This window comes from Perca fluviatilis, chromosome 14 (assembly GCF_010015445.1).
Source record: "Perca fluviatilis chromosome 14, GENO_Pfluv_1.0, whole genome shotgun sequence".
NCBI classification, from domain to species: domain Eukaryota; kingdom Metazoa; phylum Chordata; class Actinopteri; order Perciformes; family Percidae; genus Perca; species Perca fluviatilis.
Genome location: NC_053125.1, coordinates 30,548,607 through 30,575,935, shown reverse-complemented (window position 1 = coordinate 30,575,935; position 27,329 = coordinate 30,548,607). Strand labels below are relative to the sequence as shown.

General features: G+C 42.8%; 1 pseudogene; it reads left to right on the top strand.

Moving 5' to 3' along the window:
- Positions 1 to 315: 315 nt before the first annotated feature.
- LOC120572600 overlaps positions 316 to 27,329 on the top strand; it is a 60,565-nt pseudogene continuing 33,551 nt past the window's right edge.

The window sequence follows — 27,329 nt, the reverse complement described above, 5'->3', positions numbered from 1 at the left end:
CAGCTGGAAAACTTCAGATATCATAACTTAAATCAGTGTGAGCAAAACAAAAAAGAAAGGTGTAAAGCAAGTAAGATGTAACTAACACATTATTGAACAGTTCAATATGTTTAGTAAATGTTTAAGGGTTAATGTCAGGACTGAGCTGCAGTGTTAGATTTTTGGCCCCGATTTTTGCATAGGGCGTGGCTTCAACTCCGAGGCGTGGAATTATGAGTGACAGCCTAACAAAGAAGGCAGAAGAGTCCTCAGTCATGTTGCCTTCAGGAAATTGTGTTACTGCGAGAACTATAACTATGCTATAATTCTGAATTTTGTATCTGTACATGAGGACAGGACAGAAAGACCTCTTTCCCTTCATGTCTGTAACTACAGAGAAATAACCACAATCACAAATAAACACATATAGAAATAATCCTCTTTAAGAATATCTGATCACAAACAACAATGTTTATCTCTACAGATGTAAACTCACAGTTTTTGCAAGTTTCTTGTCTACTGCAGAGGAAATCAGAAATTAAGGAACAGAGGAAATGTGTGGTTTTAGCTGCTCTGAGTCGAGCATTCAAAGTGCTCGGTGTCACATGATCAACAAGAGCGATGGGACAAAAATCTCTGCAATGGCTGATCTGTAAGTACACTCTGTTCTTTTCAAAATTCTGTCACGACATTGCTGTGCAGAGAAGAATGAAGGCGAGATAAGATCAGCTTGAAAACTTTGGATATTATAACATCTTACAGTTTACTGATCAGTGTGAGATTTGTTCTAACTCAAATTAGCTGTGTTCTTTGCTGTTATGTGTGTTCTGTTAAAGTTCTCATTAAAAGCAAAAGTCTGGCCATTTAGCATGGACTCCATCTTCTCTGAGCTCACAGTTGTTCTGTCTGTCTGCAGTAAAAGCTCAAACTAACCTGAGGTCCATTTCTCTTCAGTTCTGACCTCACTGCTGAGCAGCACAACAAACCAAAGTTGGTAAACTTCTTCTATTACATCTGAAACTCCCTGATTCAGTCTGAGAAACCCTGATAGAAGAGTTCGAGCTGAGGGTGCATGACATTAGAAGTTACGTTGATCACATTATATAGGACACAAACACAGTCAGCACTTCTCTCAGCTGACTGTGTCAGAGCGGAAGTGAGCCGCAGATCTTCTGTCTACTAGACGCTGCTGTGATAACAGACTGTATTGAAATAAAATGAGGAAAACCCCAAACTTCTCTCTACAAATACAAACTAAAGAGTCAGTACACAACATGTTCAGCACTCAGCCGATCAATCAGCTTCATCTCATGTCAGTCAGGGAGGCAGCTTGTCAGAGAAAGTAAGTGTACCTTTTTTATAAGGACTGGACTGGAGTGAGTTAACAAGTTATCCTAATGACCAATTTCTAATGGGACTTCAAATAAAGCAGCTATGAGATATTTTAGACATGTGAAATCTGTCTTCAGTCTCCACACAAACAAGTTTGGGCTCCAGTCTTTCTTCCAGAAGTAATTTAGTGTTTTCTAAACCCTCCTCCCTCCAGCCTCTCTGACTGTGAGTCCCAGCAGCTCTCAGATGTTTGAAGGACAGTCTGTCTCTCTGAGCTGTGAGGAGGACGACAGCTCTGCTGGATGGACTCTGAGGAGGAACACAAAAAGAGAAACCAGGACTCAGTGTGGAGTTGACTGGGGGACAACTGCTGGTTCTTCCTGTAACATCAGCTACATAGACCCACTGGAGAGTGGAGTTTACTGGTGTGAGTCCAGAGAGGGAGCGGCCAGTAACAGCATCAACATCACTGTCACTGGTAAGCACATTTCCAGGATTATTACCGGATGTCCCTCACCTGCCGCTCTCTATGTGATGTTTTTCTCAAACTGCCCTTCGGGAAACAACAAACTTCGAGCTAGCCTGCTACACGCTAAAAATAGCAAGTTTCGAAGAACATTTGGATTATTTTTTTTCAAAGAATATGTTTATGTCCTCTGTAATATGTAAAGGCAACTGGTCTTTCAGGAATTCTTGAGGACGTTTCTTGTCCTAACCAAGAGACTTCTTCAGTTCAGACTCGTCAGGACTTCTCCTGGCGGGTCGGTAGTGTTTTCAAGTCCCGGTCTGATAAGTTCTTAGCATCCGGCGGCCTGGTGTGCCGCTGCCCGTGAGTGCCGGTCTGATAATAGTTATACGTTGCAAGTTCTTTGCAACACCATCCGCTACCTGGCCGCAGCCTGCTGGTCAAACTGTTCCAGCCTCTGCTCAACCCGTATTGCAGCCGCAGCAGACTCTTATTTACAGACACAGGCTAATCAGAAAGCACTCACGGTCACTACACTGTCTAGGATTTTAGGGGGATCAGTGAGTGGCCCCCAAATGGCATAGCCCTGGTCGGCCTATGACGTAAAGCCATTGAACACCTCTTTTTTTCTTTGTCATGTTTGGAAGTCTATCGGTAACGTTAACATACAGTGTGCGGGTCTAATGATGGAAAGCCAAAAAAGGAAAGGGAAAGCTGGCACTGAGATGGTCAAACTCCAAAGGAAAATAAAGGGATTGTGTTGTTCATTCATTCACCATCCGAACATTCATGATTACATTGATGCTGTGTGTGAATGGATGACATGCTGTAGTTTGTCTCTGTGTTGAGGTGGACCAGTGATCCTGCAGAGTCCTGTCCTCCCTGTGATGGAGGGAGAAGACCTCACTCTGACCTGTAAAACAAAGACGTCCTCCAAGCTCCCAGCTGGTTTCTATAAAGATGGCTCCTTCATCAGGACTGAGCAGGTCACATGACCATCCACCATGTTTCCAGGTCTGATGAAGGACTCTACAAGTGTCTCATCAGCAGTATTGGAGAGTCTCCACCCAGCTGGGTCTCTGTCACAGGTGAGGAGGTTACCTTTGATTTCAGGAGTTCATTCATCCAGATATTCACCTGACAGCTGATCCTCTCTACAGGGAAACCTACAACCACAAGCCCTCCTCCGAGCTCGCTGCCGCCCCCTTCCTCAGGCTCATCTCCGCCCCTTGCCTCAGACCCCCTCCACCTTGTGTTCAGACTGTCTGCCACCTTGTTGTGTTCTGTCTGGACAGCATCTCTACTTTCATCATGTTGTATTTAAATTAAAACAACAGGTATCAATCAATTTAACAACAAAGTAGGGTACAACATCACTGTGTCTATCACGTAGAGTTATATACCCCCTAACCAACCTGGGTCAGGTTACTAGTATGCCAGGTACACACATCGTGAGAATCAATGATTGGTGTAGCTCTAAAACTGGAGAATAGGGGATATTGAATGGGGTTATCACTGACCTGCGAAAAGTGGGCAGTCGCTGTTAAGCTCTATAACACCTCAACCTACTTTATAATAAAAAAAGACATGGAAGTCAGAATTTTTACAATATGGGACCTTTAAATGTGACACAGCCCACACACAATAAGGGCCATACTCTGGACTTGATTATCTCCAAGGGCCTGAACATTTCCAAGGTTGTGGTGACTGATGTTGCTCTTTCTGATCGTTCCTGTGTTTTCTTTAACAGCACTATCTCTGTGCCAAAAAGTGTTCAAACAAAGTTAATCAGAAAACGGTATATCACTGAAAACACCAGTGAAAAATTCATTCAGCTTTTCTCCTCTACACCCGCCCTTACTGGGGCCTCAGTCACTGAGCTTGTAGATAATTTCAAATGTAAAATTACGAATGTTATTGATGCTATTGCTCCCACTAAGGTCAAAGCTGTCTCTGGTAAGAAAAGATCTCCATGGAGAAATTTTATAGTTGTGAGAACAGAAAAAAGAGAGTGTCGAAAAGCTGAACGCAGTTGGCGAAAATCTAATCTCCAGGTCCATTATAACACTTATAAAGAGAGACTTCGCATTTATAATCTGGAACTAAGAAATGCAAGGCGGTCCTTCTTCTCTGACATTATTGCCAGAAACAATAATAATTCACTTGCTTTGTTTGCTACTGTTGATAGATTAACAAACCCTCCAGTACCAGTAGCATCTGAACTGTTGTCTACCAAGGCTTGCAATGACTTTGCCTCCTTCTTCACAGACAAAATTCAGAAAATTTGACAAACAGTCAGTGCTTCCATATCAAGTACACGATATGTGTTGTCACAGTGTGCACGCAAAACAAATTCCAACATGACACAATTTCATACGATCAACCTTAAAAACCTGGAAGACATTATACAACATCTGAAAACCTCCTCCTTTTGCCTTGATATTCTACCAACGGGTGTTTTCAAAAATGTCTTGAATTGTTTGGCTTCTGATCTTCTACAGATTGTAAACACATCTCTGCTCTCAGGTATCTTCCCACAGGCCCTGAAAACTGCAGTCATCAAGCCACTCCTAAAAAAGAACAATCTAGACATGTCACTAATGAGCAACTATAGGCCAATATCAAACCTTCCATTTTTAAGGAAAATCATAGAGAAAGTGGTTTTTCAACAACTCAACCTTTTCTTATCGCTAAACAACAGTTTTGATGCCTTCCAGTCAGGTTTTCGACCACAGCACTGAGACGGCTCTTGTTAAAGTCTTTAATGACATCCACTTAAACACAGATAGTGGCAAAATTTCAGTCTTAGTATTACTTGATCTCAGTGCTGCATTTGATACGGTAGACCATGACATATTGCTTGACCGATTGGAAAACTGGGTTGGTCTTTCTGGCTCAGTACTAAAGTGGTTTGAATCCTATTTAAAGAATAGGGACTACTTTGTGTCTATAGGTAATTATACATCTGAGCATACAAATATGACGTGCGGAGTTCCCCAAGGCTCAGTTCTGGGGCCTCTTCTGTTCAACATCTAAATGCTTCCACTGGCTCAGTTTATGGAAAACAACAAAATAAGTTACCATAGTTATGCGGATGACACCCAAATTTACATAACCTTATCACTAGGGAACTATAGCCCAATACAACAATTAAATATGTGCATTGAACAGATTAATGATTGGATGTGCCAGAACTTTCTTAAATTAAATGAAGAAAAAACGGAGGTGGTTGTTTTTGGAGCGAACGATTGAAAGTCAGCGCTCAGCTTCAAACGACAATGTTAAAAACAACAGACAAAGCCAGAAATCTTGGTGTAGTCATGGACTCAGACCTGAATTTTAAAAGCCACATTAACATAATTAAAAAATCAGCCTATTATCACCTTAAAAATATATCAAGGGTTAAAGGACTTATGTCTCAGCAGGATCTGGAAAAACTTGTCCATGCTTTTATCTTCAATAGACTTGACTACTGTAACGGTGTCTTTACAGGTCTCCCCAAAAAATCAATCAGACAGCTGCAGCTGATTCAGAACGCTGCTGCTCGAGTCCTCACTAAAACCAAGAAAGTGGATCACATCACTCCAGTACTGAAGTCTCTACACTGGCTTCCAGTGCCTCAAAGAAATGATTTCAAAATACTTTTACTGGTTTATAAATCACTAAACGGTTTAGGGCCAAAATACATTTCTGATCTGCTACTTCATTATGACCCACCCAGACCTCTCAGGTCGTCTGGGACAGGTCTACTTGTTGTCCCCAGAGTCAGAACTAAACAGGGGGAAGCAGCGTTCAGTTTTTATGCTCAACAGATTTGGAACAAACTCCCAGAAAACTGTAGGTCCGCTCCAACTCTCAGTTCTTTTAAATCTAAGCTAAAGACCCATCTTTTTGATGTTGCTTTTCTTTAAATAATCTATTTTATTAACTTTAATTTCTTATACTGCACTGTAACTTTTATTCTTATACTGCACTATCAATTTTATTCTTGTCTTTTAATGTTTTTAAATTGTTTTAAATTGTTTTTAACTGCTCTTTAATGTTTTATGTAAAGCACTTTGAATTGCCCTGTTGCTGAAATGTGCTATACAAATAAAGCTGCCTTGCCTTGCCTTAAATGTCTCTTTTAAAACTTACATGTCTCATGTTTTCCTTTGCAGTTTTAATATCATTAAAGGGATGTTTCACCGTTGGAAAGATGAATATATCTTTAAAGGGGTGATAGAATGCAAAAAGATTTTACCTTGTCATAGTTGAATAATGACAGTTTATTGGGTAACTAGGACATACATAGAACCTCAAAATCCCATTGACACCTCTTTCCTCTGCAAATATCACAATTTGAAACTGCCTCTGAAAACAGGCAAATCTCAACGAGGCTCCTAATTTGGCTCTAGTCTCTCTCTTTGTCACGCTCCAACATTTACATAGGCTACACAACTGATCTGAGATCCGGTAGTCTTCTGAATCTAGGTCGTGTAGATCTCAGAAATTGTATACATTGTTCATCTGCTATTTTCCCATTAAATTCACTTCTGAGACTTTTTTATGCGAGAAATCAACTATGTAGAGGTCAAATATGGGCCGTTTTACGAAAATTGATGGCTAATTGCAAATTTTGTCCGACTGTGTGGTAGAGTTTACGTCCGGTGCTGCCTGGGTTGCTACATCGCCGCCCTGCCTATCCTCCTTCACAGACCCCGGCCTGCTGTGAGCTTGATTGAGCTCCGTCACAGCCGGCAGCCCGCGGTGCTCAATACCCGTGCAAACTCACCCTTTCTGGGTGACTGGACTACCAAACGCCGCTGCACTGACAGAGCTCCAGGGCCTGCAGTTCTCCCTCCCCTCTCCTGGTGACTGAGAACGTGGTCAGCGAGCTTGTTACGCCCGCAATCTCTTTCCGCAGGTTCCAGTTAATGTTATAATGGATATGTGTGTTGAGTTATTTAAACAAAAAATTGGGGAAATAAATGCCTCTTGTCCGCGAGTCTCATTGATAGAGCCCGCGGTGAGCTGGAGTCCATCAATGAGAGCTAGCTAGCCTCCTCCTAACGAGACCTCTGAAATTCACAAAAATGCATTAAATTGAAATCCAAATCGGACAAGTGTTAGCTAAGCTTTGTAAGACCTTTGGGAACCTGTAATATACATGCCGTGACTAAATTCAAACTGTAAATACAGTATAGTTATGCCGAAAGTGTAGTTAGCTAGCCAAGATCGTTTCCCATTGTATTGCTAGCTGCTCCTCCTAACAAAAATCACAAAAATGCCTTAAATTGAAATCTGACACAACGGTTAGCTTTGTAAGACCTTGAGGTATATGTTACATACATGCCGTGACAAAATTCACGGCATGTATATAAGCTGCACCGGGGCAATCCCAGAAGTGAAATGTTGTGGATACAGACTTGGTTAAAATTGACCCCGTATTTTTGTTGCTTTTGCTTCTTTTAAAACTGTTTATAAAATGTATATTGACTCCTGTGACAGGAAATGACCTACCCGTCTCCATGGCAACAGCAACCATCCGAGCTGAGAAGATCTTGGCTGAGGACTGTGTCTGTGGTGGCATCAAGGCGGTCAGCACTGTGCATCACATCTGAGCAGAACTAGTGTTACATCTTGAAGATGATTTAAACATATTCAACACAAAAGTCATTGCTTTGAGTTTAAATTTCTCCTATACTGACAGCAACTGCCACATATGTAATGTACGGAATATTTCCAATAAAGTTTGTTTCCATAGTTTTGCCTGAAGTCTCTGCTGATTCATATAGTGTGTGTCCAGTCAGATGGAGAGAACTGGTGCTTGTTGGATTGGTTGTGTGTCTCACAGAGTGTGACAACCTCTGCTTGTCTTTGAGATCTGTTGTTGTCGTGTGTGTTTCCTGAGAAAACTAGGTCACCACCACAGTATATTTAAGCAATAGCGCTTGACAGGATATGGTATGTTGTGAATGTATCACAGAAAAGGGGTGTTGTTTGGCCTAACGGTGAGTGGAGGAACATTGATTTTTTTTTAATAACTAATGATTTTACAATAAAATAGGCCTTCCTGGGCGGCCCAAACAGTCAGAGGCAGTGGCGGCTATGGAACGCAGCCTAGCAGCTGTTAAATACAGTTCCAAGATCAAATCAAATAACTTCTCTCTGTGCGAGTGTCATGTTGTTTTCTCTGAGCTGTTTCTGATCATGAATTGATGCTGGCTGCTTGCCAAGTTACACTGAATAAAGCTGTCAGGGAGGTTTGTTGACAAATCACTATGGAGTAATAGCATCTCATATATCAAAATGAATACAAAGAACAAGTTATCTTGCTTTGACGTTGCCTCATTTATTTATAAAAACACATTTCATACAAGAGACAGACTCAATGTGCTTAAAACAATAAAAGAGCATTTAAAAGAATGCATGAAAGACATTTGATCAAAAGAATAAAGATAAAAGTGCAATATAGTTAAGAGTTTAGCGAAAAGGTTGTAATCTTGATTTAAAAGTAATCCTGCTCTGGACTTTTGTTAAACTAAGTGCTCTGCTCTATTCAGATGAAAAGGGTTTATTTACTTAGGGATTGTTAGCACACATGTTAGACTTTATGAGTGTTCAAAGTACTTTAATTGTAATAATGGGGAGTGGTTGCAGCAGTCATAGCTCAGGGCTTGTTGGACCACAAGTGTGGTTATTATCCCAGTACATTCACTCCCCTAGGGCACTTTTAATTGTGAATTAAAATGAGTGCAACTGCTTGACGCAAGTTTATTTAACTTTTTTTGTGCTTTGAGCAATTGATTTATTGGAATGCACCCGATTGTTGTTGCAAATTAATTTTTACAATTAATTGTAAAAATTATATACAATTATACCATCATGTATACGCAATCATTTAAAGATCGTTATCAAGTATCTAAATGCTCTAAGACTTTTGACTTGTAGAGTAATAGCCGGGACACACCAGCCAGACGGCCGACCGTCGACAGAAAAGCCAGTCGAGATGATCAGTCTGGTCCCCAAGGTCCAAAAAACTGCCTCGGGACACACTGAGGCGACACCAACTTGAGAATCGTAACATGTCTCCATAGCAACTGGCGGCGCTACTCTGTATTGTTGGCCAATAAAATGAAAACTGGCAGCTGATTGGACAAACACATGGGTTTGTTTTCTCCAGAAATTCAAAGCCAGACTGTCATGGCGACTCGTTCAGAATACGATATCTCATATTGTACTAAAATAGTTCACTGAAACATGTTTCTGAAAACATTTTAAGCAAGAAATAGGCTGTGCAGTTCCTGAATCTGTTTTCATTTCAGCTCAACAAAGGTCAGTTTTTGAGAGATTCAGTTTTTGAGAGATTCTAGTCACGCTTTTTCCGCTCACCATTTGAGTGAGTGAGTCCCGACTGCCCTGCCTCCGACTGAACATGTCAGGTTGGCCAAAATGAACGGCGACAGCCCCCCAGACTGACGACGGCACGGGACACACCCAACAGACTCGAGTCACTGACCTCGCCAGACTGTCCAACGGCCGATTATCGGCCCTGTGTGTCCCGGCCTTGATACACAGTAGCTGCCGAGATCTGTTTTACCTGGAAGTAACTATATGCACAAATATGCACACATACATACATACATACACACACACACACGCAGCCGGGGAGGTGCTGCAACTTCCCTCTCCACCATTTTGATGTTAATAGTGGAGAGAATGAAGAATCCTGTTTGAAACCGGTTTTATTGGGTATCTGATACAGAAGCAAGATGATAATTCAAAAGAAGCCTCTTATAGTGGCCAGTCAGCCTGCTGGCTGTTGGACTCTGTTTAACATACAGTAGTAGAAAAACACTCTACTGAGTGTAAGAAGTCCTGCATTCAGCTTTCTATTTTAAAAAAATATCTAAGCTTAGCACAAAAAGTAAGGAAATTTGTGTTTGGTAGATTATTTCTCTGTGATAACAATGCTTTTTGGCAATAAATCTTATTCCCTAGAAAGCCTGTTTAGTTCCCTTTCAAATGGTACCCCATTTGTAAGGAACATACATTTGTGGGATGAGCAGCAGAGTTTGTGGGTTGCCCATTAAAATTTTTCCAAATCTTCTCTGCCAATACCAAACAGCTTATACTGCCATTGGCTCGTTTGTTTGGTGGATTGGATGATTGAAGTTTAAAGAAACAAGACACATTGGCAATTGAACAATTTATTAATTTCACAAACAGGAGCCTCAGTAGTGTGTGGAAGAACGATACACAGCCACAACAGCCTGGCACCTCCTCCTCATGCTGGTCCCATTCTTCAACCAGCAGTCCTGACCTCAGCCAAACCGTTCTCATTCTGAACTCGTAAAATAATGACGTTTGGACAGTCAGTGGCTGTCAGCGTCTGATGCGACGAAAAAGGCGCCCTTCAGCGTGTTTGTGTAATGCACCGGGGAGAGCCGCAGTTAGATAGGATGTAGCGAGTAGTATGTAAGGGAGAATTACTGCATAAGAAGTTTGGTTGGGGTGGTGGATGGGTCAAACACAGGACTTTCACGCAGGAGACCCGGGTTCGCGTCACGCGTTCGCATCCCGCTTGTAACGCTTGCTAGAGTCGCTTTTTAGAGTCACCTTTTTCTTTCCTCCCGCGTGTCACGGAACCGTACGCCCACCCATGACCCTTTCCTAAACCGAACCATCCCGTTGTTCCCGCGTGTCACGGAACCATACAACCTTTTAATAGTCCCGACCAAGCGCGTCAAAAGGGACGGCAATAGTGCCGACCAAGCGCGTTTACTTGAAACGCTAAAGGAGACTTTTAGCGTCAATAAGAACGAGAAAGGCTCCTGACCAAATGTCCTTATTCTACGAGTTTGGTGTGAGAACCTGTTGCAGCTGGTAAAGGTGGAGCTCATGACTTAATGACTTTATATACTGCTGGGTAGTTTATAATAATACATCATTATTTATTAGCGGATAATATGATGCTAAACTGCCCATGGGGAAAAACTATGTTAAGTTTTGTACCAATTGGATTAACCTTTGCCAAGATACAACCGTTCCTATTTTAACACCCTCCTACAGGAAGTTGGTCCTCCATAACTTGTGCATTGTTTTAGTTATCAAAATTCTATTTGACTACTTTTGTCATGAGGGTCCACCGAGTCTATATGCAAGTTTTCGTGCAGATCAGACTCACAGCCCAGGAGGAGTTAGACAAAGTAGGTTTCCCATTTATCGTGATTTGGCTAATTAATAAAAAAACATTGAAACAGCTCCATCTAATCTGTGTCAAGTTTTGTGATCATCTGAATAACTATGGCTAAGATACACAACTTCCTGTTTCCACAGCCATACAGGAAGTTGGTACCCCCTAACTTTCGCATATTTTCAATTATCAAAACTCTTTTGATAACTCTTCGTCATGAAGGTCCATAGATAGTACCTGCAAAATTTTGTGAAGATTGGAATCACCCTCTAGGAGGAGTAAGAGAACACATGAAAAATGAATAAATTAAAGATGGCCACCTTCTGGTTGGGCGGAGCTAATGACGGTAAATAGGAAATATGTCTGCAATGATTAGAGCAATATATGTAGTAAATCTGGTTAATATCGGATCAACTATGTCCAAGTTTAGGCTTTCCACGCATTAGGGGGCACTATGGAGCCCGCTTACAGGTATGGGCCAAATCACTTTACAGTCTGGCACAGCTCCCATGTGTTTATGTGGGCACCAATTTTTGTGAGTTTTCGTATATATTGAGGCCATCAAAAATGTTGGCCCACCACCTGTGGGAGGAACCGCTGGGGTCGGGTGTGCTGCTACATGGGTGGCAGTGAAGGTCAGGGGCCTCGACGGACCAGACCCGGGCAGCAGACGCTGGCTCTGGGGACGTGGATCGTCACCTCTCTGTGGGGGAAGGAGCCGGAACTGGTGTGGGAGGTGGAGCGCTACCGGTTAGATCTGGTGGGGCTTACCTCTACGCACAGTCTCGGTTCTGGAACCATACTCCTGGATAGGGGTTGGACTCTTTTCTTCTCCGGAGTTGCCCTGGGTGTGAGGCGCCGGGCGGGTGTGGGGATACTCACAAGCTCCCTGGCTGAGTGCCGGTACGTTGGAGTTTACCCCGGTGGACGAGAGGGTCGCCTCCCTACGCCTGCGGGTGGTGGGGGGGGGAAACTCTGACTGTTGTTTGTGCATATGCACCAAACAGGAGTTCGGAGTATTCAGCCTTCTTGGAGACCTTGAGTGGAGTCCTGCATGGGGCTCCACTGGGGGACTCCATTGTTCTGCTGGGGGACTTCAATGCGCACGTGGGCAATGATGGAGACACATGGAGAGGCGTGATTGGGAAGAACGGCCTCCCTGATCTAAACCAGAGTGGTTGTTTGTTGTTGGACTTCTGTGCTAGTCATGGATTGTCTATAAAAAAAAATTTTTAGAATTTATTTTTGTTAATTTCTGTGGGTCACCATAATCCGGTTCCAGGAAATACATCAAACAAGGCAAAACAATAAAAAAATGAAATAAAAAATAAATCAATAAAGGACAGATTTCAAAATGTCATCAAAACAGTTTCGTCAAAATTTCATTTCTATTTTTTATATAGTATACTTCCCTCAATTCTTATTGATTTTATCGACCCACTCACCCCAGACACCCCACCTAAACACACCCCCCCCCCACCCAAACAACCCACCCCCCCCGATCCCACCCACACACCCACCCACCCACACACACACACGTAAAGTAAATTAAAATGAATTAACGGGGTTCTAAAGACAGGTTCTAGAGTGTATCATAAATTTGTCTCCATTGGCTATCAAATTGTTTCTTTTTATTTTTGTCCTCTGACATTGATCTTTCAATTCTCAGATAATACTTCATTAGGGCCTTCCAATTCTCTATTGAAGGTGCTTCCTTATTTTCCAGTTTTGCAAGATCAATTTTTTAAAGATAAGAGAGGAAAAACGTATCCGCCAACTAGTTGGATATCTTATTCCCTCTATATCTTGAAAAATACATATTTTTGGGGAGAATGTAATTTCTCTATTAGTTTACTTAGATAACCAATAACCATGGATTGTCTATAACAAACACCATGTTCGAACATAGGGATGCTCATAAGTGTACTTGGTACCAGAGCACCCTAGACCAAAGGTCAATGATCGATTTTATAATAATTTCATCTGATCTGAGGCTGTATGTTTTGGACACTCGGGTGAAGAGAGGGGCGGAGCTGTCAACCGATCACCATCTGGTGGTGAGTTGGGTCAGGGGGTGGGGGAAGACTCTGGACAGACCTGGTAAGCCCAAATGGGTAGTGCGCGTAAATTGGGAACGTCTGGAGGAGGCCCCTGTCCGACAGACTTTCAACTCACACCTCCGGCGGAGCTTTTCGTGCATCCCTGTGGAGGCTGGGGGCATTGAACCCGAGTGGACAATGTTCAAAGTTTCCATTGCTGAAGCTGCGGCAAGGAGCTGTGGTCTTAGGGTCTTAGGTGCCTCAAGGGGCGGTAACCCACGAAGCCGTCCGACTGAAGAAGGAGTCTTTCCGGGATATGTTATCCCAGAGGACTCCGGAGGCAGTTGCAGCTTACCGTAGGGCCCGAAGGGCAGCAGCCTCTGCCGTGAGAGAGGCAAAGCAACGGGTGTGGGAGAAGTTTGGAACAAGGTGCTCCTAGAAAACTGTTCGCCACCTCAGGAGGGGGAAGCAGTGAACCATCCAAGCTGTGTACAGTAAGGATGGGACACTGTTGACCTCAACTGAGGAGGTAATAGGGCGGTGGAAGGAGCACTTTGAGGAACTCCTGAATCTGACTAATACGCCCTCTATGTTAGAGGCAGAGCTGGAGGATGATGGGGGATCGTTGTCAATCGTTGTCAAAAAGTCACTGATGTAGTCAAACAACTCCAATTGATGAGATCCGTCCAGAAATGCTCAAGGCTCTGGGTGTGGAGGGGCTGTCCTGGTTGACACGCCTCTTCAACATTGCGTGGAAGTCTGGGACTGTGCCAAAGGAGTGGCAGACCGGGGTGGTGGTTCCCCTTTTTAAAAAGGGGGAACAGAGGGTGTGTGCCAATTACAGGCGTATCACACTTCTCAGCCTCCCTGGTAAAGTCTACTCCAAGGTGCTGGAAAGGAGGGTTCGGCCGATTGTCGAACCTTGGATTGAAGAGGAACAATGCGGATCCGTCCTGGTCGTGGAACAACAGACCAGCTCTTCACTCTCGCAAGGATCCTGGAGGGAGCCTGGGAGTATGCCCAACCAGTCTACATGTGTTTTGTGGATCTGGAAAAGTCGTATGACCGGGTCCCCCGGGAGATACAGTGGGAGGTGCTGTGGGAGTATGGGGTGAGGGGGTCTCTTCTCAGGGCCATCCAATCTCTGTACGACCAAAGTGAGAGCTGTGTCCGGGTTCTCGGCAGTAAGTCGGACTCGTTTCAGGTGAGGGTTGGCCTCCGCCAGGGCTGCGCTTTGTCACCAATCCTGTTTGTAATATTTATGGACAGGATATCGGTATGAGGCGTAGTCGGGGTGGGGAGGGACTGCAGTTCAGTGGCCTGGGGATCTCATCGCTGCTCTTTGCAGATGATGTGGTCCTGATGGCATCATCGGCCTGTGACCTTCAGCACTCACTGGATCGGTTCGCAGCCGAGTGTGAAGCGGTTGGGATGAGGATCAGCACGTCTAAATCTGAGGCCATGGTTCACAGCAGGAAACCGATGGAGTGCCTCCTCCAGTTAGGGAATGAGTCCTTACCCCAAGTGAAGGAGTTCAAGTAACTTGGGGTTTTGTTCGCGAGTGAGGGGACAAGTGAGCGGGAGATTGGTCGGAGAATCGGCGCAGCGGGTGCGGTATTACATTCAATCTATCGCAGCGTTGTGATGAAAAGAGAGCTGAGCCAGAAGGCAAAGCTCTCGATCTACCGGTCAGTTTTTGTTCCTACCCTCACCTGTGGTCATGAAGGCTGGGTCATGACCGAAAGAACAAGATCCAGGGTACAAGCGGCGGAAATGGGTTTCCTCAGGAGGGTGGCTGGCGTCTCCCTTAGAGATAGGGTGAGAAGCTCAGTCATCCGTGAGGAGCTCGGAGTAGAGCCGCTGCTCCTTTGCGTCGAAAGGGAGGTGTTCCAGGCACGTCCAGCTGGGAGGAGGCCTCGGGGAAGACCCAGGACTAGGTGGAGGGATTATAACTCCACCTGGCCTGGGAACGCCTCGGGATCCCCCAGTCGGAGGTGGTTAATGTGGCTCGGGAAAATGAAGTTTGGGGTCCCCTGCTGGAGCTGCTCCCCCCGCAACCCAATACTGGATAAGCGGACGAAGATGGATGGATGGATCAAAAATGTGTCCAAGTGCTAAAACCAATTAGGGGGCGCTATAGAGCAACCATACCACTTTTAAGCCTACATGTGAACTCCAATCAAAGAATTTTCAATTCTGCACATGGCTGCACAACATCCAGAGTTTTCGCGCATCCTAAAGTCCTAAAACACCTGTTCGTAAAATGAAGAATTTCGCACAAAAACCAAGATGGCTGAATTCCTGTCAGGTGGAAAAATTTCAAAAAAATGCTCCATGGACTTCAAGATGAGACCTATGTTTCTTCAAAATTTGGTATATTAACTTCTCATTTTTTTTAGAATTCCGAAGCTCGTTAAAGGGTGCTATGGAGCCCCCTGGCAACGCTTGAGTCCAGTCACTACAGAACTTTGTAGTTTTTGCAAGGTCTGACATGTGTGCACATTTGTGTGAGTTTTCCAGCATGCTAAGACCCTCAAAAACGCAAGTGACTTCGCAAAATAGTAATCCTTACAAAAACGATAGGCTCCTTCGCACGTTCGTTCTCGACAATTGCAAATATTTTTTATTAAAAATGTATTTGCAAATATAGGAAGAACATAAATTTCACAAAAGACAGCAGCCCAGTGCAGACAGTGTGGAAAAGTTTCTTCAACGAGTGAACAGGAACACTGAGCTTAAATACATCTTCAGAGTGACAGCACATACACACTTGGCTTAACATGACTCTGCGTTTCTCACAGGCCATCTGATATACATGAAGACAATCAAAAAACACAGGAGGCATCTCGGAGCCATTTCTCCTCCTCCTCTCTGTACGACTTTCACCCCCCCCCAGTTACATCTCAACGGTCATGGGAAAACTAAATGTATCAGGAGAGAGAGTTTTAGGGTGACCTTGTAGCCCTTATCTGTTCAGACATACACTTCTCACATTATGTTCCAGACTTTGTGATTCTCACTTAGTTAGAATCAGAATCTACATGTGGGAATGAGATAAACTCCCTTTCAGCATTGTGAGAGAAACTTAAACAGAAATAAGACAAAAATATAAAGAATCATGCTTAAATGTAATTTTGCCATTACAATAGCATGGACAATAAAAGAAAAGATACTAAATATAATATCCACATGAATGTACTAAGGGATGTATAAGCATTAGATGCTTGCAGTGACAGGGAAGGGACTGACCTGTGACTCAGTATGTATGGTAAGGTGCTCTATGAGAGTGTGTGTCGTGGTGGTAGTGCAAATAAGTCCAATAGTGCAAGTATAATGTCTAGAGAAGAAGAAGAAGAAGAAGAAGAAGAAGAAGAAGAAGAAGAAGAAGAAGAAGAAGACGAAGAAAAAGAAGAAGGAAAGGGTCTTATGTGTAACTGTATGCTCACATCTTAAATGGAACTGCCTATGGTTGCAAAATTTATTTCATTGTGACCTGACAATACGGTCGCTTCGTATCTTAGCTAGTTCAGAAAATGTCATGACAAAACTTTATTTATTTGAGACACTAGAGAGAATCTAGGTTTTTATAACTCTGAATTTTGTATCTCTACATGAGGACAGGACAGAAAGACATCGTTCCCTTCATGTCTGTAACTTCAGAGAAATAACCACAATCACAAATAAACACATATGGAAATAATCCTCTTTAAGAATATCTGATCACAAACAACAATGTTCATCTCTATGGATGTAGTTTCCTGTCTACTGCAGAGGAAACCAGACATTAAAGCACACAGAGGAAATCTGTGGTTTTAGCAGCTCTGAGTCTAGCATTCAAAGTGATTGGTGTCACATCACCAACAGGTACGATGGCACGAACATCTCTGCAATGGCTGATCTGTAAGTACACTGTGTTCTTTTCTAATTTTTGACCTTACATTGCTGTGCAGAGAATAATAATATAATAATAATATCAGCTGGAAAACTTCAGATATTATAACATCTTACAGTTTATTGATCAGTGTGAGCAAAACAAAAAAGAAAGGTCTAAAGCAAGTAATATGTAACTAATTAATTAGGGGGGAGAGACATGTAGCAAAGAGGCCGCAGGTCAGAGTCGAACCCAGGCCTGCTGCATCGAGGAGTAAACCTCCACACATGGGCACCCGCTCTACCAACTGAGCTATCCTGGCACCTATTGTTAGATATTTTTAAAGCATTTTAAAAATTGTCCAAGTTGCAGGATTTATACCAACTCAAAGGAGCTGTTTTCTTTGCTGTTGTGTTCGTTCTGTTAAAGTTATCATTAAAGGGGTGATAGAATGATTATATAGGGTATTTCACACTATTCCTTATGGTCTCCTAATGGGGTATGTAACATTGGTTGGGCGGAAAATGGCCCGGTTGATATTTTATTGGCCCTTATGTATCCCTATGTTTTGGCCCTATTTGTAACAAGAGCTTTTCTTCCAAATATCGTATGCTCATGAGTATTTAGATGAGCTGCGCGCTGACTGGTTAAGCAAATCCCCATACACACACATTAGAGACGCGACAGAATCTCATATTCCAGACACTGCAATGTTTTGTTACCAAATTCACTTCTGAGACTTTTTTAAGCGAGACATCAACTATATAAAGCTCAAATATGGGGAGTTTTATGAAAATTGATGGCAAATTGCAAATTTGGTAAGACGTGTCGGACTTTAGGATCTCCACACAATCTGACGAGAAAGCGGCAGCCTGCTGGGCTCCATACCCAGCGCAAAGTCACCCTTTGTGGATTACTGCACTACCGGGGCTCCGCGGCTGGCTATCAGCATAACTATAATATATTTAGGGCCCAAGCGCTGACAGCGGCGAAGGCCCTATTGAAACTGAAGGAATTATTTTTTTTCTTTTTCCCGTCAAATGAATTGGCTTTTTGAGGGGCTTAACATATTCACAAACTCACCAAATTTGGCGGTCGCATCAAGTATGGTGAAAATGTACGTATTTTAAGGGTTTCTGGAATAGGCGCACAAAAATAGCTCGCTAGCGCCCCCTACAAAGTCAAAGAAATTGAGCCCCTGCAGTGCGTTTAACGTAGACTCACGAAACTTGGTACACATATGTAACATGTCAAGATGTACAACAAACGTCATGGGAGCCATACCATAAACCAAACAGGAAGTCCACCATTTTGAATTTAAAGTTCGAAATTAGTGTGATTTTGGCCATTTCCACATGTCGTACTTTAACAAACTCCTCCTAGAGATTTCCTCCGATCAACTTCAAACTCGGTCTGTACCATACTAAGACATTAAAGATGAAAAATTGTTAAAAGAAACATTTTTCGTCTTAGGGCGTGGCCGTGGCGGGGCGGCCATTTTGTGCGTTTTGCCATCAAAAGAGGAAGTGGCTGTAACTTGCGTGTACGTTTTCCAACTGGCTCGAAACTTTTCCGGATTCATAAGAGTCCAACCCTGAGGACAAATAAACTTAAAATTAAACTTAAATATTTACTTAAAGTCATAGCGCCCCCTAGTGGCAACAGGAAGTAGGCCTAAAAGTCAAGGTGCTATACTTTAACGATGTCCTCCTACAGATTTCATCCGGTGGTATTAAAACTTCTCTGTACCATCCCAACACCTTAAAGATGATAAGTTATTAAAAGAAAAACCTTTCGTCAGACGGTGTGGGCATGGCGTGGTGGCCATTTTGAATTTTTAGCGATGAACAAATAAATTCTTGTCATATCTGCCCGAAATTTGTCACAATTGACAAGGGTCCAGGCCTGAGGACACCTACAGGCCAAAATTGACTTTTGGTCATAGCGCCCCCCGCTGGCAACAGGAAATGTGCCTTATATGACAACCATATTGGTCTACATGTGCTACTGAGCCGGCCCCTATACGTTAACCACGCCCACTTACTCAGGCCACCCCCCCTTTCATAATATTTGAACCGTTTAAGGTAGAGTCTTGTGTGAGGTGTCATTGATCTCAGCAGAGAGTTCCTTCTTCATTGATGATTGTTTGGCCCGCCCCTCTGTGCTTAGCCACGCCCCCTTTCATAAATGGTGACCCGTTTATGGTAGAGTCTTCTGTGAGGTCTCAATGAACTCAGCAGAGACTTCCTTATTCATTGGTCATGGTGTGACCTGCCCCCTAAGCTTTAGCCACGCCCACTTTTATAACTAATGACCCGTTTGATGTAGACCCTTGAGTGAGGTATCATTGAACTCAGCAGAGACTTCCTTCTTCATTGGTGATGGTTTGGCCCGTCCCCTATGTTCAAGCCACGCCCCCTTTCATAAATGCTGACCCATCTAAGGTAGAGTCTTATGTGAGGTATCATTGAACTCAGCAGAGACTTCCTTTTTAATTGGTGATGGTTTTACCCGCCCCCTATGCTTTAGCCACGCACCTCACCTTGTCTCAGCTAATAAACCGTATGACGTAGAGTCTTGTGTGAGGTGCTGTTGAACTCAGCAGGGAGTTCCCTTTTCATTGTTGACGATTTGCGGTGTCTGAGTGCCGCGCAAATGCACGGTCACAAGGAGCCGTGTCCGCCAGTAACCCCGACGCTCGCAGAGGCGCGAAGGCCCGTCCATCGCTGCTTGCAGCTTTAATTACAGTTTGAATTTCGTCACGGCACTTATATCACAGCTATCACAAGGTCTTACAAAGCTAACAAAAGCTAACAGTCCGATTTGATTTGAATAAAGGTCTTATAAAGGTAACCGCAGATTTCAATTTAAGGCATTTTTGTGAACATCAGGGGTGTTGTTAGGAGGAGCAGCTAGCTAGCTATGTGTCCCATTCAATACAATGGGAAACGATCGTGGCTAGATACACTTTCGGCATAACTATAGTATATATACAGTTTGACTTTCGTCACGGCATGTATATTACAGGTTCCCCAAGGTCTTACAAAGCTTAGCTAACACTTCAATTTAGTGCATTTTTGTGAATTTCAGAGGTCTCGTTAGGAGGAGGCCAGCCAGCTCTCATCGATGTACTCCAGCTCACCGCGGGCTCTATCAATGAGACTCGCGGACAAGAGGCGTTTATTTCTCCAATCGTTTGTCTAAATAACTCAACACACATATTAACAAAACACATAAGATTAACTGGAACCTGCAGTAAGAGATTGCGGGAGTAACAAGCTCGCTGACCGCGCTCTCAGTCACACACCGGCCATTTAGCAGTAAGAGGGGGGGAGAACAGCGAGCTGCAGGCCCTGGAGCTCTGTCAGGGCAGCGGCGTTTCATAGTCCAGTCACCTTGAAAGGGTGAGTTTGCGCGGGCTGCCGGCAGTGACGGAGCTCAATCGAGCTCACAGCAGGCCGGGGTCTGTGAAGGAGGACAGGCAGTGCGGCGATGTAGCAACCCAGGCAGCACCGGCCGCTGAACTCCGACACACAGTCGGACACAATTTGCAATTAGCCATCAATTTTCATAAAACAGCCCATATTTGAGCTTTACATTGTTGATTTCTCACATAAAAAAGTTTCAGAAGTGAATTTTGTAATGGAATAGCAGAGATCTGCGCGACCTAGATTCAGAAGACTAACTGATCTCAGGTCAGTTATGTACCCTATGTAAATGTTGGGGCATGACCATTCTCTTAATACACCCATGGGCGTGACAAAGGTACAGGTCCTGGGATGCTGACGTCAACTTCTAGCTTTGTTGAGATTCGCCCGTCTTCAGCGGCAGTTTCAAAATATAAGATTTTCATAGTAAAGGGGTGTCAATGGGATTTTGAGCTTCTATGTATGTCCTATTTGCCCACCGAACTGTCATTATTCAAATATGACAAGGTAAAATCGGTTTTGCAATCTATCACCCCTTTAAAAAAAAAAGTCTGGCCATTTAGCATGGACTCCATCTTCTCTGCGCTCACAGTTGTTCTGTCTGTCTGCAGTAAAAGCTCAAACTAACCTGACGTTCATTTCTCTTCAGTTCTGACTTCACTGCTGAGCAGCACACCAAACCAAGGTCAGTAAACATCTTCTATTACATCTGAAACTCCCTGATTCAGTCTGGGAAACCCTTATGGTAGAGTCCGAGCTGAGGACGCATGACATCAGACGTTACGTTGATCACATTATATAGGAAACAAACACAATCAGCACTTTTCAGTGTCAGAGCGGAAGTGAGCCGCAGATCCTCTGTCTACGCTGCTGTGATAACAGCCTGTATTGAAATAAAATGGGGAAAAATTCTCTCTACAAATACAAACGAAAGAGTCAGTACATAACATGTTCATCCCTCAGCCAATCCATCTGCTTCATCTCATGTCAGTCAGTGAGGCAAATTGTCAGAGAAAGCAGGGCGATGAATAAAGGTGACACTCACCGGAAACTGGGGGTGACTGATGGGTAGTGTCGTCTTCTAGACAGGTGGACAAAATCAAATTTGAAAGCAAGGTGCCCAGGATGGATGTCCCCAATGTGTAGTCTCTGTTAATCTGCGCGACGTTTTTGATGAAGTTGGTGTCTTCTCTGGAAAATGAGTAGCATAGCTATAGGTTTATAGATAGTCAGGATCACGGAGCGTGTGTGTGCTGTTTAACATGTGTAACAGTGTTCAGGGGTTAGGTTTGGCAGTGTGGAAACTCGGTGTGTGTCTCACATATGTCAATTTCATTCTTGGTATGCATATTACCATTTCTCCTAGTCATAATTTCAATCAGGAGAGACTTTGTTGCAGATATGCAAATATTTATTATAGATGAGCATGAAATGAACATGGATAACATGAATAAATGAAATGTGCATATTCTTTGGGGATTAGACTCCATCATAGAAAATATTTAAAGGGGCAGAGAAACAGGCATATTCCCCCCCGATGGAGCCTAGACACTGGTGATGGCGGAGACGGAACCAGGAGGTCCAACAGAGGACCCGTCCGCCAGAAGGGACTCCAGTTGCAAGGGTGGACGAAGCCCGGAGGTGGAAGGGGAGGAGGAGGGTTGCACTTTTGCCTGAGAAGACAGCTGATAGCAAGAGAGGGACATTTAAAGCAACATGTCATTCTGTGATTGGATCATGATTTCATGGCCAATTCTGATTGGTTTACTGAAGAGTGCACGCCTCTTAACAGCTGAATAGAATTAGGGAGAAATAGTGGTGATTGCAATCATATAAGTCTTCCTGAAGGAATTTGCGCTGAGCTTCATTATATTCTCACTAGTCAGAATAGAAATAAAATAGATCCATAATCAAATTCTAACTAGTTGGAATTTTAGGCGATTTAAGATATCTAGAACTTTGGTTGTACTAGTCTAACCTAATCGAAGCCCATTTCCACAAATGTGATGAAAAAAGATAACGTGAGTCATGAGAAACATGTATCCAAATAATAATATAATAATATTTTTTCAGAAACCTTCTCATAGATTTTGATATATGTGCGATAGAAAGGTATGGCAATTTAATTCAGACCCAGCCCATAGCTCATATTAAAGGTATTATGGAGGATTTTCTTTTTCGGGGTGGATCATCAAGACTATTGGTCCTCCTAGTTGTCAATCATTCTGGCGCTATGTTTACGTAAGGCCGTCGTACGTGCTCTTCCCTAGGGTAGTTTTCGCTTTCTGCGCATGAATACTTTCAGGTGTATATGTGTGGTGAGCTACGAGTGTCTAAGAAAGGTATGACAAGAAGAGAAAGGCCTCTGAAGAAAGAAACAAGACCGGAGTGTTTTGGGAGAATGTTTCACACGGCGCTGGCGTGCGCTAAAAGCACAGGTTGGGCTCTCCACTGATGCCTTTGCAGTGTGGGTTCTACTCCACAGGTAAAGTTTGACGTGCTGGTTTGGAGAAATCCATTTAAAATCACTGCTAGTGAAAGTTGATGTAAGCTATGATTAGCGATGCTAGCCCTGGCACAAGTCACGCACCGCACAGACACGGTAAACATTTCAATTTGTGAAAAAGTGCAAATCTTCTTTTGGAAAGTAGGCTTGTATGAGCCATGCCGACAGCAACTTGTAAACAGTGCACTCTCGTGCACACGTTTAATAGGCGTTACGTCTCGGGAGCAGGTAGAGTGTTGCGCATGTGCATTTTTTCAAAAAGTGGAGAGGGCGGATCTTTTCTAAAATTCGGGAAAATCCTCCACTATACCTTTAAGTAAGACCTCACGAAGTTTAACGTGTTCTATTTTAAAACGTTTTATTGTTCAATAAAAACATTGTCAGTGACGCTGATTACACAGTAGTGTAACGGACCCTAGTTCGCAAGTTTTACTGCCACTGTTAAGTGAACAGCGGCAGCAGGAATAAGCCTAAGGGCCAATAAAGCTGTAACAAATGTGGTAACACTTTTGGGATGGGAGAGGGAGGTAGAAGGGTGTTTTAGGCCCAGTGGTGTAGTCTAAGGTATTTTAGCGGGTATACTGTACTATATAAATATATGGACAAGAATGGACATATGGGGTCTGGGTGTTCTCCCCCAAGGACATTTTGAGTGTCAAAGACTTCATGTCCTGCATTCTGATACACTTTAAGGCACTAATTTACGGTGGAAATACCTTTATTTAGCCTATATGCAAAGACAAACCCAGATCACAATTCAAAATGTATCAAAAACATAATGGAAAGTATGTTGTTACGTGCCATTTCACATTTGTAAGTGGGTATATGGAAATCCTACGTATCATGTAGACTACATCACCGTTTAGGCCTATATTGTGTGAGGTGTGTACAATGTTTTAAATCAAAATGTATCGATAGGATATATAGGTTTGGCCTTATTTTAACATCTGAAATCATTACCGGTATCAGTAAAAAACAGTTGACCAGGAAAACCGAGTGTGTGTGAAAAGTAATAAATTAAATGATCTAATGTTTTTTTTTATCGCTAGTTATTCCAGACTCTGACCTTGAATAAAAATCAGATGCAGACTGTTTTAGTCATATTTTTGAGAACAACTAGCCTACTAGATTTTTATTCTATCACATTGTTGGAAATTGTTTTCCAAAAAAAAAGAGCCTAAGATCTTTAAATCCTTAAAAATGTATAAGTGGCCATTTTAATATTTAATAGCTGGACTGGATAATGTTTTTATTCATTGCAGATATCCATAATTTTATTCTTCCTAGTCTATATATATATATAGATACAGTACAGGCCAAAAGTTTGGACACACTTTCTCATTCAATGCGTTTCCTTTTTATTTTCATGACTATTTACATTGTAGATTCTGACTGAAGGCATCAAAACTATGAATGAACACATATGGAATTATGTACTTAACAAAAAAGTGTGAAATAACTGAAAACATGTCTTATATTTTAGATTCCTCAAAGTAGCCACCCTTTGCTTTTTTTATTAACAAGGGAAATAATTCCACTAATTAACCCTGACAAAGCACACCTGTGAAGGTAAAACCATTTCAGGTGACTACCTCATGAAGCTCATTGAGAGAACACCAAGGGTTTGCAGAGTTACCAAAAAAAGCAAAAGGTGGTATATGTTGAAGAGGTTTGGACTCAAGCTGCATCTCTGTCTAACACTGGCTTTGGGGAGAGAAGTCTGGGTGGGTTTTTTTAACCAATCTTTACAGCACACTCATGTTATGAAGACATACGACATCTCTCAGAACTCATAAGCTTTCTGCATTTGATCTAATGCAGAGATCATGATGTCTGAGTTTAGCGTCTTTTAGAGCCAGCAGGCTCAAATGTACAAACTGTACACTACAAACATATTCAGTAGTTCAGAGAGAGCCAAAACAACTGTACGAAATAAAATGGTGTTCCTGCTAAGAGTTGTCATTACTGATATAGGTTACCGTGGCAACAAAAACCTGCAAGGGGATGCATAAAGTAAGCCCTACTATTACTTCATGGCTTCGTTCAGTTGCATTTGGTTTGCACAGTTTCAACTATAAATGTTTTTCCTCAGTTGAGAATCTGTTTCAGAGATTAACTATTGACTGTAAGTGATGCACCTCTCAGGTAAACTCAGGATTTAGACAACGGGAACTCTGCGTGAGTTCAGATCAAATGCAGAAAGCAGATCAAATGAGTTTCATGAGTTTACATCCAAACTAATAATGAAATAGTCACATGTGGAGCTGTTTGAAGTTTAACTATATTCCTGACTTCCTGCTTTTCTCTCCGTTTCAGACCCAGAAGAGATAACAGGGAACGCTGGAGAGGATGTCACTCTTCAGTGTCGGGATCATAGAGGTGGTGACATTGGAAAGTTAGTGTGGAGCAGAACTGACCTGGGGTCAGACGGTTACGTCTTCTTCTTCAGAGAAAACCGCACCTACGAGTACTTGCAGCATCTGTCATATTGTGGTCGAGTGACCCTTAGAGATCCGGAGATGAAGGACGGAGACGTTTCTGTTGTTCTGAAGAACGTCAGCGTCAACGACAACGGAACATACCAGTGTCGAGTTACAAACGGTGAAGGAGACAAGCTCATCAACACCACCAAGCTGACTGTCCCAGGTGAGTTTGTAGAGTGGAGTCTCTGAGTTTATGTGATATTTGTGTTTTCTGAAGAGAACAGCTGCTGTGAGTCAGCAGATAATGTCTGACATTGTCTGAGACTGACGAGAAAAACTGATTCCGTTGTGTTCTTCAGTTTTCTCCTGACAGCTGATTCCTTTCAACTCTTTCCGCTCTGCAGATCACACAGATGGAGACGCTGATGGAAATCGTCAGTGGGTAGTTGGTGTGGTTGTTGTTGCTGTGCTTGTTGTTGCTGGGCTTGTTGTTGCTGTTTTTGTTTGTTTGTTTTGGAAACATGGAACATGTAGGCATAGGCATATAGGCGTCAATTTTGGTGGGGACGGTTACCTTTAGATTTCGTCATGAGTCATTTTGTACCCACCACTTTTTTTGAAAACCTCAAGCTCAATTTAGTTAAAAAAAATGTCCATAACACATCTAATTATTGAGCAACGGATCCCAAAAAAATCCACAACAATTTCTATCCCCACAGGGCAGGCACAGACAGCCGCTCTGCTGCTGCGCTGGCTGCTGCACGCTTCTCTGTTCACCTGCCTGTCGGGACATTCTGCTTAACGTGAAAAAGCTTAACGTGGTTTAATGTAGCCTACCTAAACAACGATCAATGATCCCCAAATTTCTCATGGCCATATCTTGTAATGAACACTTAAGCCTGTCAAAAGAACTAAACCGAAATCCAACGATTAAGTTATCTCACAAAGCGTTGTCTTCTTCATTGCCACCTATGGCGAGGAAAAAGATTGTACCTAAACAATGATCAATGATTACCAAATTTCTCTCTCATATTGCTCCTCATAACCACTGAAAACTGTCAAACAATCTAACCAGAAATGTGGTGATGATTGACCGTTGTTTAGGTACATTAAACCACGTTAAGCTTTTTCACGTTAGGACTTAATAAGCCTATGAGAACCATGGGGAGTCAACCCACAGCCGCTCTGCTGCCCTGCTGAAAATGTGAAGCAGAAACGCCTCAGATGTCAGATAGTATCCATAATAATTGGACTTTGGGTTTGATTTTTTTCAGTGGTTATGAGGAGCAATATGAGAGAGAAATTTGGTGATGATTGATTGTTGTTTAGGTACATTAAACGCTTTTTCCTAAGCTCTATTGAAGCAGACACGCTTTCAGATAACGTCCATATCCTACTAATTGGACTTTGGGTTCGATTTTTTGACAGTTTTCAGTGGTTATGAGGAGCAATATAAGAGATTAATTTAGCAATCATTGTTTACGTACATTAAACCACGTTTTTATTCATCCGTAAGCTACAGTACAGCGTCTTTCAAAACATGACCTGCACTTCTAGAAATGTAATTCCTGATGAGGCTCTGTCCCCAGCACATTTCAAACCAAACTGATGCCCATGGGGAGAGGGACAGAGGGAGGGGAGACACTTCAACAGCGCGGCGCTGCACTTCTAGTGACACAAGGCATGTTATGGTTGAGATTGCTGTTATAGCCTCATTTAACTCAGGGGAAAAATGTTAAAAAGACAACAAAGTTTGCTTAACTTGTTCAAATACGCTGGCAAGTCGGATCCCAAACGAGCAAAAACCGTTTCTGCCGATCAAGAATGCGGAGACCACTGTGTTTTTATTTTTTATTTAATAGTCCGATGGATAATTGCTGCTTGTAAAAACGATTGTTGCAGTGTATTTTTTATTTTTTTTACATTTCACACCGATGCAGTCCATGTTCTGAAATAAATAACATTGCCCTGATGTACACAAAGCTTTGTTAAGGTATTTTTAGTCAGAGAAGCTACTAGGCAGTGTAATTTTTATTTTTTTGTTCAGTTACTTCCAACCCCTGTTTTGAGTCGCCGGATCCACCCCCCCTCTGCGCTCCGGGACCTC